The sequence below is a fragment of the Myotis myotis genome, unplaced genomic scaffold, assembly GCF_014108235.1.
Source record: "Myotis myotis isolate mMyoMyo1 unplaced genomic scaffold, mMyoMyo1.p scaffold_m19_p_51, whole genome shotgun sequence".
Lineage (NCBI taxonomy): Eukaryota > Metazoa > Chordata > Mammalia > Chiroptera > Vespertilionidae > Myotis > Myotis myotis.
Genome location: NW_023416359.1, coordinates 697234 through 708705, shown reverse-complemented (window position 1 = coordinate 708705; position 11472 = coordinate 697234).

Sequence of the window (11472 nt, the reverse complement as noted above, 5' to 3'; positions counted from 1 at the left end):
GCACAAAATTCCGTGCACCGGGCCTCTAGGATTTACAATAAATTTTTTAAAAATCATTCAAACCCAGAAAAGGAAACAAAAGAATCATGTAAACGTTGGCACACGGGTGATAGAAGCTAACCTGGGTAAGACTCAGAAGAAATAACAGATTCGAATTTATGGTGATGATGATGGTGATGATGATGGTGATGATGATGGTGATGATGGTGATGATGATGATGATGGTGATGATGATGATGATGGTGATGATGATGATGGTGATGATGATGAGGATGATGATGATGGTGATGATGATGATGCTGGTGATGATGATGATGATGATGATGATGATGATGATGGTGATGATGATGATGATGGTGATGATGGTGATGAGGATGATGATGATGGTGATGATGATGATGCTGGTGATGATGATGATGATGGTGATGATGATGATGATGGTGATGATGATGATGATGGTGATGATGATGATGATGGTGATGATGGTGATGATGGTGATGAGGATGATGATGATGGTGATGATGATGATGCTGGTGATGATGATGATGATGGTGATGATGATTCCACAGGCTTCTGTGGGCAGGGCTATTTTTCAATTTACATTTAATTTTTATTTTTCGTGAATATATATTTTATTGACTTTTTACAGAGAGGAAGGGAGAGGAATAGAGAGTTAGAAACATCGACGAGAGAGAAACATCGATCAGCTGCCTCCCGCACACCCCCCACTGGGGAGGTGCCCGCAACCCAGGCGCATGCCCTTGGCTGGAATCGAACCCGGGACCCTTCAGTCCGCAGGCCGACGCTCTACCCACTGAGCCACACCGGCCGGGGCAGGAGGGCAGGGCTATTTTAAATTTTCAATAATCTGGGTTTCCTTTCCTACAGGAATCGAAATTGCCGGATTCCGTGTGCTGCCGGGAATGGGCATTATTCCCTTGCACACATTTTGGATTCGCTTTTCCATCGGGGGTGTGCCTGTGTGGGCCCGACATTTTAAACAGAAACCTTCCAAAGCGCTGCGTCCACGGGGGCTGGGCCGATCCAGAGCCGTGTGGGGTCGTTTGCTTCGTGATTGAACGCCAGCGGCCTCGCCGGGCAGTTAATCGGCCGGGTGGTGGAGGTGCCCGAAGGAAATATTGCAACTACAGGTTGTGTTTTCCAAGCAAAATGCAAATAATTCAACCACTAAAGCAGCCACAGCAGGGAGGCATAAGCCCTCATATACCTGTAGGCGTCTGAGAGGAATTAATAGCAAGGAGAGGTGGAAAGGAGACACGTGAGAATAAAAAATAACATGTTTAATATATATTTTTACTGATTTCGGAGAGGAAGGGAGAGAGAGAGAGAGACTTCGATGATGAGAGAGAGTCAGGGACGGGGTGCCCCCTGCACGCCCCCTATGGGGATCGAGCCCGCAACCCGGGCCTGTGCCCTCGCCCGGGAATCGAACCCGGGACCTCCTGGTTCCTAGGTCGACGCCCAACCACTGAGCCACACCGGCCGGGCACCAGAGTCAGCTTTATTCATCGTGCTCATGGGCTCAGAAGCATTTACCCTGAGCCCCAACGAACTGACTGCCGTTTGGGGTAAAAATCAGTAGAGTTTGTACAACAGGAAAAAAATAAAAATAAAAAGGGCGGAGTTTATTTATTTATTTCCTAGAGGCCCGATGCACGAAATGCGTGCAAGGAGCTCGGCCCTGGCAGCCGCGGCTTCGCCCGGGAGGTCGTCTGGAAGGACGTCCGGAAGGTCGTTCGGCTGTCGGACCTCATTAGCATATTACGCTTCTATTATTTTATAGGCTAGAGGCCCGGTGCACAAAATGCATGCACTCGGGGAGGCGGGGGGGGTCCCTGAGCCCATATTGTGAGAGGGCGCAGGCCAGGCCGAGAGACCCCACTGGTGCCCAGTGGGGCAGGGGAGGGACGCGGGAAGTTGGCCAGCCAGGGAGGGACCATGGGGGGCTCCAGGGCGTGTCCAGCCCGTCTCGCTCAGTCCCGATCCGCCAGACCCCAGCAGCAAGCTCACCTACCAGTTGGAGCTTCTGCCCCCTGGTGGTCAGTGCACGTCATAGCGACTGGTCAACTATCTGCCCCCTGGTGGTCAGTGCACATCATAGCGACCGGTCGACTGTCTGCCCCCTGGTGGTCAGTGCACATCATAGCGACTGGTCGACTGTCTGCCCCCTGGTGGTCAGTGCACATCATAGCGACCGGTTGACTGTCTGCCCCCTGGTGGTCAGTGCACGTCATAGCGACCGGTCGACTGTCTGCCCCCTGGTGGTCAGTGCACGTCATAGCGACTGGTTGACTGTCTGCCCCCTGGTGGTCAGTGCACATCATAGCGACCGGTTGACTGTCTGCCCCCTGGTGGTCAGTGCACGTCATAGCGACCGGTCGACTGTCTGCCCCCTGGTGGTCAGTGCACGTCATAGCAACTGGTCGACTGTCTGCCCCCTGGTGGTCAGTGCACGTCATAGCAAGCGGTTGAGCCGCCTTAGCATATCATTAGCATATTACGCTTCGATTGGTTGAACGGCCGACCAGATGACCAGATGCTTAACATGTTAGGCTTTTATTATATAGGATTTTTGTAGGACGGAGAGAGACATTAAGGAGGTAGTGATGGAGACCTTGCATGACGGGGATCCTTATCCGTCTTTATAGAATGCGATGTGCCCTCCAATCGGAAACGGCAAATCCGTGCAAAAATGATTCTGAAGGGTGACCGACTCCCCGGCCGCCTCACGTGGCTCGATGTCGCCGTTTCCAGAATCTCATTATGGGAAGATTTCGGGACCTTTCTCCGACTCGGGTAGAAAATAAGAAATGAGATTCTGAACGATTTCAGGAGGGGGTCGGGGGGGGGGAGAAAAAAATCAAGATTTCCTGCCAGGACGGGCGTGGAAGGGACTGCTAGTGAAAGGCATCCGTTTCGATCTCTGCAAACAGCTGGGCGGGCGAGATAAGTTCGCGAATGATAAGGCGATGAAAGAGAAAAAGTGTCCCGCCCGGCTGTCATGGGCTCGGGGTTTGACACCTCGATTTCCATATTTTCACTGAAATAATTTTTTTTTTTCTACAAAAAGGAGGGAGATGATATCTTGGTAACTTGCTTTTGCTTTTCAGAGCTGTGCGTTCGCAGTAAAGTTTGCAATGCATTCAGGACGGCGAGGCTCAGGGGTTGAGCGTCGACCTAGGAACCAGAAGGTCAGGGTTCGAATCCCCGTCAAGGGCACATGCCCAGGTTTGCGGGCTTGATCCCCAGTGGGGGGCGTGCAGGAGGCAGCCGGCCCATGATTCTCTCTCATCATGGATGTTTCTCTCTCCCTGAAATCAATAAAAAGATTTATATATATGTGTGTGTACATAAGAGATATTTAAAAATGCTGTCTCAGGCGTGTGAGATGCCTAGGACGTCCTATATGATAAAAGGCTGATATGCAAATAGACCGAACTGCAGAACGACCGGTCGCTGTGATGTGCACCGACCACCAGGGGGCAGACGCTCCATGCAGGAGCTGCCCCCTGGGGGTCAGTGCACACCCACAAGGGGAGCGCCGCTCAGCCAGGAGCCCGGCTCAGGGCCAGTGAGCACAGCTGCAGCCCTATGGATGTCCAGCTGCCGGCTTAGGCCCACTCCCCGTGGTGGGGGGCGGGCCTAAGCCGTCAGTCACACATCCCCTGCAGGCGCCTGGACCGCCAGAGGGCTCGGGCCAGGCTGAGGGACCCCCCCCCCCAATCCCCGTACAAGTGCACGAATTTCATGCACTGGGCCTCTAGTAACTAAATAAAATAAATGAGGTCACAGCAATGGAATGAAGCCATCAAGGGGGCAGTGTATGGCTCAATCAATATATTTTTATTGATTTCAGAGAGGAAAGGGGAGGGAGAGAGAGAGAGAGAGAGAGACATCCATGAGGAGAGAGAATCGTGGACCGGCCGCCTCCTGCACGCCCCCGACTGGCGACCCGAGAATATTTTTCCGTTCATTTTTATTGATTTAATTTTTAAAAATCTTTGTTATCGATTTCAGCGAGGAAGGGAGAGGGAGAGAGAGAAACATCCATGATGAGAGGGAATCACGGATCGGCCGCCTCCTGCACGCCCCCTACTGGGGACGGAGCCCGCAACCCGGGCCTGTGCCCTTGACCGGGAATCGAACCCGGGACCTCCTGCTTCCTAGGTCGACGCTAACCACTGAGCCACGCCGGCCGGGCCCTGCTCTGAAAGTCTCATCTCTCCTGCTTCATTGCAAATGGAATCGGCGGACGCTTCCTTCCCCCACCGCGTTGGCATGGAAACTGCTCTGTCAGAATGGCCCCGGTTTCCATGGTAACAGAGAGAGAGAGAGAGAGAGGGAGACAGCTCATGATTCACATTCCCCTGAGCCCAAGGCCAGGACGGCCAGGGTTTAAAGCCTTCCCCAAGGATATTGACGTATCTGTGTGTCTGTTTATGCATTTATTTGTTTTCAGTCCTCACCCAGGGGTATTATTTTCTGTTGCAAAATTACTGGTTTCAGCATAGAAATGGACTATGCCAGCCCTGGCTGGTGTGGCTCAGTGGGTAGAGCGCCGGCCTGCGGACTGAAGGGTCCCGGGTTCGATTCGCACGCCTCCTCAGGGACCATGTAATTCCCCCGCCAAACGCAGGGGGGAAACATGAGAGCCAGCCTTGAGGGAGTGGAAGGGGGGAGGAGGAGAGAGAGAGAAACATCGACATGTGAGAGAGACGCATTGATCGGTTGCCTCTTGCAAGAGGACCCCCCCGACCAGGGCCGGGGATCGAGCCGGCCACCGAGGTCCATGCCCTGGACCGGAATCGAACCCGAGACCTTACAATCCGCCGGCTGTGGCTCTATCCACTGGGCCACACCGGCCAGGGCATCACTCCCCTTGGTTTTTTTTTTTGCAATGAGGGGCTGCCCCTTTGGGAAGAGATGTCGCAGGAGGCAGTGATTTCTGGGAAACTGGGTCTGCGTGCGCCAGGAAAACATGGATATTCCACGGGAGAAGCGTGGCCCTTCACAGGCAGCCGCCAAACGCGGGGGAATTTACACCCAAGGTTCAGCTGCCCCGGAACCCATGGTGCTTTGGGGCTGGGACGTGTGGAAACCTGCTCGCGAGCCCTGGTTGGGGGACCGTTTGGGAGCTGGAATTCGCAATTGTTTAACCCTCCGCACCCTCTGATTTCTCGCCTGTTTAACCGGGAGGAATAGGTGAGCTGATTTCTGCTAAAAACAAACAAAACAGAACAAATCTACAGGACCACCAGATGTCATTTCCCGTCGTTCAGGTTGACTCTCTACTTAGGCCGAACCTGAGAGCTTATCTATACTAATAAAAGGGTCATATGCTAATTAAACTGGGTAGACCAGACGTCTGCCGGACGTCCTTCCGGACAAAGCCAGAGTGGCAGGGGCTGATACAGAGGCAGTTAGGGGCGATCAGGCCGGCAGGGGAGAGCAGGTAGTGGCAATCAGGCCGGCAGGGGAGGGCAGTTAGGGGCGATCAGGCCGGCAGGGGAGGGCAGTTAGGGGCGATCAGGCTGGCAGGGGAGAGCAGGTAGGGGCAATCAGGCCAGCAGGGGAGAGCAGGTAGGGGCGATCAGGCCGGCAGGGGAGAGCAGTTAGGGGCGATCAGGCCGGCAGGGGAGAGCAGTTAGGGGCGATCAGGCCGGCAGGGGAGAGCAGGTAGGGGCGATCAGGCCGGCAGGGGATAGCAGGTAGGGGCGATCAGGCCGGCAGGGGAGAGCAGGTAGGGGCGATCAGGCCGGCAGGGGAGAGCAGGTAGGGGCGATCAGGCCGGCAGGGGAGGGCAGGTAGGTGCGATCAGGCAGGCAGGGGACAGCAGTTACGGGCGATCAGGCCGGCAGGGGAGAGTAGTTAGGGGCGATCAGGCCTGCAGGGGAGAGCAGGTAGGGGCAATCAGGCAGGCAGGTGAGCGGTTAGGAGCCAGCCGTCCCCGATTGCGAGAAGGATGTCAGCCACCCCCCAAGAGGTCCCAGATTGGAGAGGGTGCAGGCCGGGCTGAGGGACCACCCCTCCGTGCACGAATTTCATGCACCGGGCCTCTAGTCCTATATAATAAAAGCCTAATATGCTAAGTATTCAGTCAACTGGTCGGTCATTCAACCAATCAAAGGATAATATGCTAATGATATGCTAAGGCCGCTCAACCGCTTGCTATGACGTGCACTGACCACCAGGGGGCAGTCGACGGGTCGACCAGTCGCTATGACGTGCAGTGACCACCAGGAGGCAGACGTTCCCACAGGTAGGTGAGCTTGCTGCTGGGGGCTGGCCGATCGGGACTGAGTGGAATGGGCCGGACACGCCCTGGAGCCCCTCTATGGTCCCTCCCCGGCCCCGGTCGTGCACCAGGGGGGTCCCTCGGCCTGGCCTGCACCCTCTCACAATCTGGGACCCCTCGGTGGATGTCGGAGAGCCGGTTTCGGCCCGATCCCGCAGGCCAGGCTGAGGGACCCCACTGGTGCATGAATTCGTGCACCAGGCCTCTAGTATATAATAAATACACATGGGTCTCTGAATTACAATCGCCATGAGTATCTTTAAAATATATATATATTTTTAATTGATTTCAGAGAGAGGAAGGGAGAGAGAGAGAGAGAGAGAGAGAGAGAGAAGCATCAATGATGAGAGAGAATCATGGACCGGCCGCCTCCTGCACGCCCCCTACTGGGGATCGAGCCCGCAACCCGGGCCTGTGCCCTGACCGGGAATCGAACCCTGACCTCCTGGTTCAAAGGACGACGCTAACCCCTGAGCCACGCCGGCCGGGCCCCATGAGTATCTGCGTCCGCAGTCACACGGAAGACATAGGTTTGGGACATTGCAAACCTCCGTTATTTGTCTTCGCCCCTTAAAAAAAAATTCATTATCAACACACTCCGTCAGCTGTCATTTTCAGGGTTATCTTGAATTCTTATCAACTCATTATACGGATTGCTTGGCAGGGAAAAACCGATTGTACCCAACAAATTAAAACTCAGTGACGGGACTTTAAGATGATCTTCTAGACTCGCCATGATCAACCTAGGAACCAGGAGGTCAGGGTTCGATTCCCGGTCCGGTCAAGGGCACAGGCCCGGGTTGCGGGCTCCATCCCCAGTCGGGGGGCGTGCAGGAGGCGGCCAGTGCATGGTTCTCTCTCATCATGGATGTTTCTCTCTCTCTCCTTCCTCCTTCCTGTCTCTGAAATCAATAAAAATATTAAAAATAAAAAACACGCACCGTATCAGTAAACCATTATCACGTACCAAGGATATCGACAATGTGTACACATGTTAATGTAAAAAAAAAATTGGAAACGTACTGGAATGCGTGGTTAGCCCATCGAAACACATTTCTGCTGGTTTTGACGATTCTCCTCCCGCCCCAAAACACACACACACACACACACACACACACACACGCGCGCATGCGCGCAACGGGCTTAGAACACCTTACGAAACCACACTCGTCGTTTCCACACATTAAAAAGCAGCCAGTGATCCTGCAAAAAAAAGCTGCCCTTGTAGCTCACAAGTATCACACGGAGCTCAGAGTCAGAGTGTGGAGAGGGGAATCCTGAACGATTCATCTCCCGTGGCCGATGCGCGTTCTGTCCGGCCGGCGTGGCTCGGGGGTTGAGCATCCACCCAGGAACCAGGAGGTCACAGGTTCGATTCCTGATCAGGGCACAGGCCCAGGTGGCGAGCTCTCTCACCAGACCCTGACCTCCTGGATCTGAGTTGGATGCTCAGCCACTGAGCCGCATTGGCCGGGCGGGAAAATATCCTATAGAATAAAAGCCTAATAGGCAAATCGACCAAACTTGCGGAACGAAATGACCGGTGGGACGACCGGTTGCTATGACGCACACTGACCACCAGGGGGCAGACGCTCAATGCAGGAGCTGCCCCCAGCCTGCAGGCCCCAGACCAGCCAAGGTAGGTAACAGCGGGGGCCCCTGATCGCCCCACCGGTCGCCCCATAGATTGGCCCTGACTGCCTGCTAGGCCTAGGGACCCTACCCGTGCACGGATTTCATGCACCGGGCCTCTAGTCTACGTATATAAAAGCCTAAGTAACTGAACAACCAGTTGCTATGATGTGCACTGACCACCAGGGGGCAGACGCTCAGCGTATGAGCTGCCCTCTGGTGGTCACTGCACTCTCACAGCCAACCTTCCAGGGCTGGCCCACCTCCTGCAATCCCTCCCCCCGCCGTCCAGCCAACCTCCCAGCGTTCCTCCCTCCAGCCGGCCGGGGCCACCTATGGGTCCTGATCACTGGCCAGGCCGTGCACGAATTTCATGCACCGGGCCCCTCGTTTATTAACAAACACGGGAAATCGTGAGAGATCACGGCGTTTACGACTTTCGAATTTGCGGGCTATTCAGTCTCCTCCGGGGCCATCCCGTTAAACAGGTCCTTCGAGGAATCGATTCTCTGCAATTGATTATCTGCAATTTGTTATATGCAATTGCTTATCTGCAATTGGTTATCTGCAACTGGTTATAGGCAACTGATTCTCTGCAGTTGGTTATATGCAATTAATTCTCTGCAAACCGCGTAAAGGGCAAATGAAGGTCACCTTCCCAGAGTCCGTGGAAAGGAAACCCCACGGCGAAGGGGACATTGAAAACTCGAGCTGGACCTCTGGCCAGTGCGGCTCAGTGGGCAGAGCGTCGGCCTGCGAACCGAAAGGTCCCGGGTTCGATTCCGGCCAAGGGCGCGTGCGACGTCATTGATGTCTCTATCTCTCCCTCTCTCCCTCTCCCTTCCTCTCTGAAGTCAATAAAAATATATTCAATCAAACAAACACACAAAAAACTCGAGGTCCTCTGGGCGCCCGGGTTCTCTGATTGTTCAATCTCTCCGACACAACTGAGGTGAAGGGACGCGTCCATGGTGGCGTGGCCCTTCTGCGTGGACGTCGACTAATCTTATTCTCTCTGTTGATGGAGACCTGACCGGGGCCCAGGGTCTATTCACATTTCCTTTTACTTTCTTTTAATGTATATATTTTTTTTATTGATTTCAGAGAGGAAGGGAGAGAGAGAGAGAGAAACATCCATGATGAGAGAGAACCATGGACCGGCCGCCTCCTGCACGCCCCCCAGCTGGGGATGGAGCCCGCAACCCGGGCCTGGGCCCTCGACCGGAATCGAACCCGGGACCCTTCAGTCTGCAGGCCGGAGCTCTATCCACTGAGCCACACCAGCTAGAGCTGTGCACATTTTCTGAGCTCAGAATTGGAACTGGATTGGCAGCGGGAAAGTCACCCTGAAAGGCACCCACATGCACCCAGCCAGCGTGGCTCAGTGGTAGAGCATCAACTTATGACACAGGAGGTCAGGGTTCGATTCCCGGTGAGGGCACAGGCCCGGGTTACGGGCCCCATCCCCAGTAGGGGGCGTGCAGGAGGCGGCCGGTCCATGATTCTCTCTCATCTCTGATGTTTCTCTCTCTCTCCTTCTGCCTTCTTCTCTGACATCAATAATTATAACAATAATAAAATTATATGGTATCTTTTAGCCACACTGTCAAGCCTCTACGTGGACACGAAGACTCACCGGGGGTGGCTAGGAGGATGTGGAACTGAGGGACCAGGAAAAGGAAAAACAGAACAAAAACGGAAGCACCAAGAAGGAGAGAAGTGAGGCCACTGCATGGCTCTCTTGGCGTTCAAGTCTTCTCTTACAGAGAGGTATCCCCTGGACGCATTGCAGAGAATCGATTGCAGAGAATCAATTGCTGATAACCAATTGCATGTAATCTTGCCTATAACCAATTGCAGATAATCAATTGCATATAATCAATTGCAGAGTATCAATTGCAGAGAATCAATTCCATATAATCAATTGCATATAACCAGTTAGAGATAATCAATTGCATATAATCTTGCATATAACAAATTGCAGGTAATCGATTGCATATAATCAATTGCAGAGTATCAATTGCAGAGAATCAATTCCATATAATCAATTGCATATAACCAGTTAGAGATAATCAATTGCATATAATCTTGCATATAACAAATTGCAGATAATCGATTGCATATAATCAATTGCAGAGAATCAATTCCATATAATCAATTGCATATAACCAATTGCAGGGAATCCACTGCAGAGAGTCCATTACAGATAATCAATTGCAGAGTATTAATTGCAGAGAATTAATTGCATATAATCAATTGCATATAACCAACTGCAAAGTCCATTGCAGAGAATCAGTTGCTTATAACCAATTGCAGATAATCAATTGCATATAACAAATTGCAGATAATCAATTGCAGAGTATCCATTGTAGAGAATCAATTCCATATAATCAATTGCATAGAACCAGTTAGAGATAATCAATTGCATATAATCAATTGCAGGGAATCCACTGCAGAGAGTCCATTACAGATAATCAATTGCAGAATATTAATTGCAGAGAATTAATTGCATATAATCAATTGCATATAACCAACTGCAGAGAGTCCATTGCAGAGAATCAGTTGCCTATAACCAATTGCAGATAACCAATTGCAGATTATCAGTTGCATATAACAAATTGCAGATAATCGATTGCATATAATCAACTGCAGAGTATCAATTGCAGAGAATCAATTCCATACAATCAATTGCATATAATCAATTAGAGATAACCAATTGCATATAATCAATTGCAGGGAATCCACTGCAGAGAGTCCATTACAGATAATCAATTGCAGAGAATTAATTGCATATAATCAATTGCATATATAACCAGCTGCAGAGAGTCCATTGCAGAGAATCAGTTGCATATGATCAATTGCAGGTAACCAACTGGAGAAAATCCATTGCATATAATCTTTCATATAATCAATTGCAGATAACCAATTGCAAACGATCCATCACAGGGAATCAGTTGCAGAGAATCCATTGCAGAGAATCAATGGCCGATAATCTCTCTTCCCGACGGGCGGCGATGCCTGCAGCCCGGTCAGACATCCGCACAGCGGCAGCGGCAGGAAGATGGATCGTAACTCATTTCCACCCAAGCGCCAGCCTCGTCGCTGGATGACGGGGCGACCTCCCTCACCCTTGGCCGCACACCTGCGTCCGGCCCCAGGCAGCACCGACCCCCCACCCCAGGGCCACCTGCTCGGCTGTCAGCACCGACGTGATGAAGACGGAGTGTGTCTGCCTGTTGCCGAGGGGGCCAGACACCACCCGCCGTGAAGACTTGGCGCTTAGGGGTCGGGGTGTCTGCGGGGCCATGGGTCTGCCATTCTCTGGCTGCAGACGCTCCCCCAAAATCACCAATATCGTTGACTCCAGGGATGGCTTCTGATGGCAAAGGGACTGTCTTTTTTAAAAATATATATATTTTTTATTGATTTCAGAGAGGAAGGGGGAGGGAGGGAGATAGAAACATCCTTGATGAGAGAGAATCTCGGACCGGCTGCCTCCTGCACGCCCCCCACTGGGGATCCAG